Source organism: Onychostoma macrolepis, chromosome 16 (genome assembly GCF_012432095.1).
Source record: "Onychostoma macrolepis isolate SWU-2019 chromosome 16, ASM1243209v1, whole genome shotgun sequence".
Taxonomy (NCBI): domain Eukaryota; kingdom Metazoa; phylum Chordata; class Actinopteri; order Cypriniformes; family Cyprinidae; genus Onychostoma; species Onychostoma macrolepis.
The window spans coordinates 16,157,656-16,167,233 of record NC_081170.1 but is presented as its reverse complement, the minus strand read 5'-3'; positions in this window follow the sequence as shown (position 1 = coordinate 16,167,233).

The window sequence follows — 9,578 nt, the reverse complement described above, 5'->3', positions numbered from 1 at the left end:
TGTATACATAGAAAAAGTCTTAGATCTTTGAGTTCAGCTCATGAAAAATGGGGGCAAAAACAAAAGTGTTGCGTTTATAATTTTGTTCAGTGTATATGTAACTTTGCAACTATACTCTTAAAAATAAAGGAGCTTCACGATGCCATAGAAGAACCTTTTTGTCTAAATAGTTCCATAAAGAACCTTTAACATCTGAAGGACCTTTTTGCAGTGGTGTATAAAGTACCTGAAAGCCATACTTAAGTAAAAGTACAGATATCTTACCAGAAAATGACTTTGGTAGAAGTTGAAGTCAGTTAAAACAGTTTCATTACATCATAAGAAAACATTTCTGGAATCTCTATCTGAAATAGCATTTAGATGTATTTACACAGTTTAATGTATCTAAAAGGGGACATGGATGCATTTAAACTGCAGTTACAGATTCATAAATAGGCCTAATGTTTTGGTTTTAACATAAAACGTTGTATACTGATTTTTGAAATAATTTAAGACATGGAAAAATAGTCAAAATGTGAAATTAAAACCGCCAGTAGGTGGTAGCATGTAACTGTTAATGATAGAGTCATTGAGCTTCTACTGATTAATTCAAACGGCTGATTCATTCAGAAAAAAAGCATTTGACTGTGTTGAGTGAATCACTGAATCATTTTTATCAACAGATTTGTTCAAATAGCTGATTCATTCAGAAAAAGCATTTGACTGTGTTGAGTGAATCACTGAATCATTTTTATCAACAGATTTGTTCAAATAGCTGATTCATTCAGAAAAAGCATTTGACTGTGTTGAGTGAATCACTGAATCATTTTTATCAACAGATTTGTTCAAATAGCTGATTCATTCAGAAAAAGCATTTGACTGTGTTGAGTGAATCACTGAATCATTTTTATCAACAGATTTGTTCAAATAGCTGATTCATTCAGAAAAAGCATTTGACTGTGTTGAGTGAATCACTGAATCATTTTTATCAACAGATTTGTTCAAATAGCTGATTCATTCAGAAAAAGCATTTGACTGTGTTGAGTGAATCACTGAATCATTTTTATCAACAGATTTGTTCAAATAGCTGATTCATTCAGAAAAAGCATTTGACTGTGTTGAGTGAATCACTGAATCATTTTTATCAACAGATTTGTTCAAATAGCTGATTCATTCAACAAGTAAACACCGTCCACTGCTCAGGGACGCAAAAAGAGCTGTGATCTTTGTTTGAAACTATTTTCGTTGGCAAAATTGAGCAAAAACAAGCAATATTATGTCTAAAATGTAAGTCACTTATTGCTTTACTGATCTTGTATAAAATGATTATTAAATGTGTTATCATGTTGATATCTGCAGAAAAACGGTACTCTTTGTGTGATATAGATTAAGTTAACTATAATAAATTATATACATATAAAAAGCATACAGAAGCATTTTTGCTGTCTACAATTTAGAATGCCTGGAATTTTAATAAATCAACGTGTGTGCACTCTGTGTGTGATTTGGTGATAGCCCAGGCTACTTGATAATGTCAGATCGCACATCATTACAACAACACTTACATTATCGCAGAAGATATATTGTATATCGCACACCCCAGCCTCGACTAGAGTGGAAAATGAATCATCCGCGGTTGTGCGAGCACTTGTTTGCAAATGAGCAAAGGTGTTTTTAGGAGTCTAAAAAGCTCCAGACCGCTGATTCGTCAAACATGCTTTCCTGCAGTCCGTGTTCTTCTGACTTATGACTACTTTGTAGTAAGTAACGAATATGCTTCGGGGAAATGTATCGGAGTAAAAGTATACATTTTAATTAGGGAATGTAGTGGAGTAAAAGTAAAAGTTGGCTGAAATATAAAAACTCAGGTAAAGTACAGATATTCCCAAAAAATACATAAGTACTGTAACGAAGTATTATTACACCACTGCCTTTTTGTTTCACAAAAGGTTCTTTGTGGTGAAAGAAGGTTCTTCAGATTATAAAAAGGTAAGGAAGAGATGGTTCTTTAAAGAATCTTTGACTGAATGGTTCTTTGTGGAACCAAAAATGGTTCTTCTATGGCATTGCTTGAAGAACCTTTTGAAGCACCTTTACTTTTAAGACTGTACATGTAGTCTAACTCTTAATATAGTGTTAGTAGATTGTTAGGTTAGGGAGGGTTAGGGTTAGGTTTAGTTGATATGTACTTGCAAACCCAGTCAACACGTGAGATCACGCGATGATCACAGTGACATCACACCATTCTCATATGGTGATCCTCACAGTGTGAGTAATATGTGAGCTCGTCACCTCATTAAATTCAGATTGAACCACTGATGGCAGATGGACTATTCTGACGATGTTTTTCACAGAAGATTGTTATTGCTGCAAAAAGTTGACCAACTCCATATTAAAGTCTATGTATTTAGAAGGCGAAGTGTAATGGTTAAGTGTCCCAATACTTTTGTCCATATAGTGTATATTAGGCTCTCTGCCATGTTCTATAGGTGTGTCTTTGTTACGCTAACTCAACGTTAGCTCTTTATGTCACCTACATGATTGACAGCCATCAGGTGAGGCTCCATAGCTCAAGCACTGGTCTTGTAAACCAGGGGTCGCGAATTCGATCCTCGCTGGAGCCTGATTGGAAAACTTTTTAAATGTGACCTGAATTTTGGTTAAAGGGGTCATTTATGGAGTCAATTTAATGCCGCATATATATGCAAAAGAAAATAAAGTTTTGCAAAAGAAAATAAGTTTTGCAAAAGAAAATAAGTTTTGCAAAGAAAAATAAAGAATTGCAAAATAGATAAATAAAACGGAGCAAAAGCAATGATTTTGCAATACATATTTTCCATGGCCATATCTACTAATTTATTTGCAATGCAGCTTTTATTTTGCGTTTCAGTCAAGTTTGAGCTTGCGATACCGTTTTCCTTTGCGCTTCACGTTTCTGCGCATCTCACTTTGTGGCGCTGTTTTGACATGGGGTGGAGTCAGGGGACGGGGCGTGTCCAACAGGCCTGGGCATGCCTCCCTGGAAGTGACATCATCGGCCCGAGACGCAGATCACAGCTGATCCAGGCACCGTCACTGAGCAGAGGCATGCGGGCGGATCGTTTCCTTTTATTCACTAGCTTTAAAACATGCATGCTTTCGTTTTATTAACAAATGTATATGTGTATTAGCAGCGTTTGCTCAAGTTAAAGAAGTTGTTAATATGAACATCTGCTGTTTATTTCTCTCAATGTGTGCACACTTTTATAGCATTAAAATGTGTATTGTTTCATCTGGTTAACTAAATGTGCATTAATAGTGCTTGTTTAAAATCTCTTAACCTGTGCACAGCGCTCTTTGTTTACATTAGTTCAGAGTTACTGCTAGTTTTAATGTAAAAGAATGCAATTAACTTCACAAACTATACATCATTAAAAAGGTCTAAGACTCAAGCTTCATATCCATCTCGACTTCGTTTTTCATTTACATAACTCCTGGCATAAATTAAGAAATGACTGGCACTGGAAGTTTAAAAAAAAAAAATAAGCTTGAGTCTTTTTGGTTTAAATTTCTCGTGGCCACGAGATATTAATGGGTAAACAAACCAGCGTGACCATAGCAACCTGGGATTATCAGAGATGTATTTATTAATATTTTATTTTTAATTAAGAAATTATAAAAAAAAAAAATACATTATTAAATTATTATATTAACACCACCACGGGGTAATTTTACCCATGGCTGTTTTTCAAATAGGCTACATAATATATTTTCAATTAAAAATATCCAAGTCTTACAGTCATTGACTTTTACTAAAATTGTGTTATTTACAATCCCTGTTTATTGTTAAAAAATTGTTTAGATAAAACCATAACAAAATGGGGCATTTATACCTATAAGCGCCATCAAGACAAATTTACGCATAATTCCTGTCATCAAGTTCAAATGAAGATGTTTTAGATGTTTATTCCTCTACTCATAAATGTTCAAACTTTGGATTAAATATTAATTTGTGTTTGCAATTTTTTTATCGTTTATGGTTCGCTACTGTGTTGCTTATTTATTCCTGAAAAAAAAATCTGAACTATGATGTAATGAATAAAACAATTTTTATGATTACCCCAAGTTTATTGGTGTTGTTCTCTTATTCAAATGATAAATTATATAACTAAACAAATTAATTAATTAGGTGAAACTGTGCACTTGAATTTGTCATTGTACATCTTTTGCAATGTGGTGAATTAGTATTGCTTATAATAGTCTATTTAGGGTGTTTTAGTCATTTAAATAACATGGGTTATCTTGAAACATTTTATTAGCTATAATATTACAACACCCAAATATGTATTTATTTCCTCGTAATTCTCGTTGTCATTGCAGACTGGTTTATATTCATCATTAAGAAAAGTGATTAGTGTAACCTGCTTAAAAATAGCTGTGAACTTAAAACAAAAGGACAAAACATAGCTGATGACTAAAAATAATAATTTTATGACTCTAGACATTGTGAAGACAGTGGCATAATACAGTGACATACTACGTTTTTAGCCATATCAAAACAGTAGTCATGGCATGGGTAAATTTGACCCGCTGGCGCTTTTAGGTATACAGCGACCTCTGGTGGTTGAAGTGTTAACCATAGGCTACGTACTGGACTGTATCGCGATGTAGACAACATTCGAATTAAGTTTATTATGAATAAATGTTACATAAAGTATATGTATTTAGAAGGCGAAGTGTAATGGTTAAGTGTCCCAATACTTTTGTCCATATAGTGTATATTAGGCTCTCTGCCATGTTCTATAGGTGTGTCTTTGTTACGCTAACTCAACGTTAGCTCTTTATGTCACCTACATGATTGACAGCCATCAGGTGAGGCTCCATAGCTCAAGCACTGGTCTTGTAAACCAGGGGTCGCGAGTTCGATCCTCGCTGGAGCCTGATTGGAAAACTTTTTAAATGTGACCTGAATTTTGGTTAAAGGGGTCATTTATGGAGTCAATTTAATGCCGCATATATAGTAGATATGGCCATGGAAAATATGTATTGCAAAATCATTGCTTTTGCTCTGTTTTATTTATCTATTTTGCAATTCTTTATTTTTATTTGCAAAACTTATTTTCTTTTTGCAATACTTCATTTTCTTTTGCAATTCTTTATTTTTCTTTGCAAAACTTATTTTCTTTTGCAAAACTTTATTTTCTTTTGCATATATATGCGGCATTAAATTGACTCCATAGTCATTGGATGCCCATTTTCCACAAGTTTATATGATTCTTTAGGTTCTTAATGAAAAGTCTATAACATACTTTGGTTAAAATTTCTCAATGGTAGTGTAAAACAACACCCTTTTTACCTTGCCGAAAACAGCTCTGCACACAGCAACAGTGTATGTCTCTTTAAATGCTAATGAGCTCGTTGGATCGTCACCCCTCTCTTACGTGGGGTGATGTTCCGTTCTTATGAAACTGTTTACTTTAGATGCATTTAGCCATGGAACTTGCTAACTAGCACATTAGGAAAGGCGGTTTGCAAAGATTCATTAAAAAAAACTTATACTCACTTCTTCTGTAGGTGAGGCTTGATCACGAATGATTTGTGCGAACATAGACACATTTAGGTAGATCGGGGGCGCATTAAACATAACCCACTGCATCTTCAGCGGCTCAGATGTTGGGAGCGACGACTGCTATGTTCATTATTACATCCAGTACTGCCGCTCCCTATACGCGGAGTACGCAGTTTGCATAGGGCACCAACTCCCAGTTGCTCAAAAAAAATTAACATATACATATACATAAATAAAAATATAAACATATCATTATAAAAAATGCATTTTATGGTGAACACAGTAGGCAGCAGGCTAAGCACACTTGATGCACAATTCCCGCATCCGGATTACATCCAACAGCAAAACACCTCAATCGCTTAGGAGACATTCTTGTCTACCCCTGCTCCGGCGTCAAAACAATGGGGGACTGATGACAGCTCACTCAGGGCAGGTCAATACTGAAATGCTAGTGTCAATCAACTATCATGGGAGGGGCCTGGGTCTGTGTGACATCACACAGCAAAGAATCTGAGAACAGCTTGATTTGAGAAAGGGGATATTATTAATAGGGATTAAAACAAAAACACTGGATGGATTTTTATCATTATAGGGTGGATGTGTACAAACACTGCCAACACACACTTATTTTCAAACAACATGTAAAAGTGAATTTTGCATCCTATGACCCCTTTAAAGAGCACTAAATACTGCATGACCTACTATGGTCATTTGGATGAACATGAACCTTCACAGAAGGAAAAATGGGACTCTCAGTTATGATCTTATTATCCTGATCTTATTTACAGGTTATTGTTGGCATGAAAAAAAAAATAATCCTTGAGCAGACCAAATAGCAGGCAGACCAAGATCAATATCAGAGACTTTGTTTTTGGCAATGTTGTGAGCTGCTCCAATGAGGGCTTTCAAGAGAAATAAATAAATAAAGTATTACCTTCTATAGAGAGTACAAGATCCATTTCTATTCTTTCATTTCTATTCTTCCATCATCTAATTTACATGGGTTAACTGGTTATTGTAACGAGGGAGGCATGACAACGGAGTGGGGATCCAAAATCAAGGCTTGGTAACACTTTATTTTGATGGTCCCTTTTGAACATTCTGTTGACACGAAGTAATGTTGCAACTACATGTCAACAAACTCTCATAAGAGTATTAGTAGACTGTCTGCTTCATATCTACTAACTCCTTATTGTGTTGGTCTCCCAACAGATATTCTACTGACTATAAGTAACTTTGCAAGAACGTGTCAACTTAATCTAACCCTAACCCTACCAGTCAACTAATACACTACTAACACTCTAATGAGAGTTAGTAGTAATGTAGGTGCAACATTACTTATAGTCAATAGAATGTGTTAAAGGGACCATCAAAATAAAGTGAAACCCAAGGCTTTAATAAGAGCGTAGTCAAACAGGCCTAGTCAACAACATCAAACAACGATGGCAGAGGCAAGGCAAAAGAGTGATCCAGGTAATCAGGCTATGGTCAGGGCAGGCAGCAAAACAATCATAAACAAGAAAACAGTCCAGGGATCCAAACACAAAGGCAAGGAAACTCAGACACCACAGAAGAGATATACATCATTCAATCACCAGCGAAGACAGAGAGAGTGTGCTACTTTTAAAGCCCTTCTAATGTGAGACAGCTGTGAACTGATGATGAGATCTGATTAGAGACAGGTGATGCAATAGATGAGATGTCCAAGCAAAGGATTATGGGAAATGGAGTTCGGGGTGAGTGGTAAAGGGTACAGGATGTGGTGCCCTCTAGCGAAGCTCGTGGGCACTCCAGCTAGAGATCATAACAGTTATACAGGTGCATCTCAATAAATTAGAATGTCATGGAAAAGTTCATTTATTTCAGTAATTCAACTCAAATTGTGAAACTTGTGTATTAAATAAATTCAATTCACACAGACTGAAGTAGTTTAAGTCTTTGGTTCTTTTAATTGTGATGATTTTGGCTCAAATTTAACAAAAACCCACCAAACATCTCAACAAATTAGAATATGGTGACATGCCAATCAGCTAATCAACTCAAAACACCTGCAAAAGTTTCCTGAGCCTTCAAAATGGTCTCTCAGTTTGGTTCACTAGGCTACACAATCATGGGGAAGACTGCTGATCTGACAGTTGTCCAGAAGACAATCATTGACACCCTTCACAAGGAGGGTAAGACACAAACATTCATTGCCAAAGAAGCTGGCTGTTCACAGAGTGCTGTATCCAAGCATGTTAACAGAAAGTTGAGTGGAAGGAAAAAGTGTGGAAGAAAAAGATGCACAACCAACCGAGAGAACAGCAGCCTTATGAGGATTGTCAAGCAAAATCGATTAAAAAATTTGGGTGAACTTCACAAGGAATGTACTGAGGCTGGGGTCAAGGCATCAAGAGCCACCACACACAGATGTGTCAAGGAATTTGGCTACAGTTGTCGTATTCCTCTTGTTAAGCCACTCCTGAACCAGAGACAACGTCAGAGGCGTCTTATGTGGGCTAAGAAGAAGAACTGGACTGTTACCCAGTGGTTCAAAATCCTCTTTTCAGATGAGAGCAAGTTTTGTATTTCATTTGGAAATCAAGGTCCTAGAATCTGGAGGAAGGGTGGAGAAGCTCATAGCCCAAGTTTCTTGAAGTTCAGTGTTAAGTTTCCACAGTCTGTGATGATTTGGGGTGCAATGTCATCTGCTGGTGTTGGTCCATTGTGTTTTTTGGCCTTCCTTTAACACAGTTATTTTATGCAAATATTGTTTGAGGAGATTCTGAATTGTTTTGTTTTGTATTTCATTTGTAAATCACTTTGGATGCAAATGTATATTTTCCAGAGATTTAATGCCACAATAAAAAAGGTGAGCTGTCATGTAGTCACTTGTGTCTTTGTTTGATAACTCAAACTCACTACAGTTCTGAATGGTGTTCCAGAGCCCAAGAAAAGTTTTGAAATTCTGAAAATTACCCTGGGCTAAAACAAATAACAAACACTGTGTAAAGTGTGTGTAAAGACTGTTTGTCTTTCTGTGGATTGAATACAGAGAAGATACAGCCTAATATTATAGATCACCCTGATTTTACTGCAGAATGGGTTGATACTGCAGGCAAGCCAGTTTGTTCATTCTTGAAGTGAACTTTTACCTGTATGGTGATTAGATTCACTGTTTTGGACTGACACCTTGAATTCACCTCGCATCCATCGGGTTTAGGTTTTACAAAAGTTGTGTAGCTGTGAATGTTAACGTTACGTTAGACATTTTGATCTATTAACAGACAGTTAATCAAATAATAGAGATAAGAGAGATTCAAATTTAGCCTAACAAATATTATGTTTACATCTGTGCTAGTAATACACGCATATACATTGCAGTCACATTGTCATAAGGTGGGGTAGTGTGAAGTAACCCTGTTGGACCACACAATCTGCCACAGTGGAGAACTTCTAATACACATATGCTGGAGAAGATGGCATGGTATTGCATTGTTACAAATCTTCTCAACTTTTTTGCGAATACTGTGCAACTGACAACTTACCCCATAGGTGCCCCACATGTGTTAACTAAAATGTATTTTTTTGTCACCCTACTACAATAACTGTTTAATAGTCTTTTTATTTCTCTCTCTCTTTCTATTTAAATTATCATTTGTGCTCCTTTGATGCCTTCAATTTTCTTTCATGGTCTGTGGACCCCCTGAAGTAGCCTTGACCACCCCACATAGAAAAGTCTAGCTCTGGTTAAAATAGAAATTTCTATGTTTGTTGGTTTATTTTATCAGTGCATCACTGTAATAACTCATGATGTTGGTAGATGGCAGCTAAATCAAATTTATCTAGGAGTCAAGAATAAAAGTTGTTCAATTTAAACAATCCAATAAAAATCTAAGTCTATGACTGGAAATGGGGTCACTTTATACTGGAGTGACAAATCAAGCTTATGGCCATAAGAATCCATAAGAAGTAAGAACTTATAAATACCTCAAACTGACAGCACGTCAGAAAAGAAATATGAAGTGAGATGCTGGATTGATCAGTATAATTCAACTTGTGCAGTTGTTTA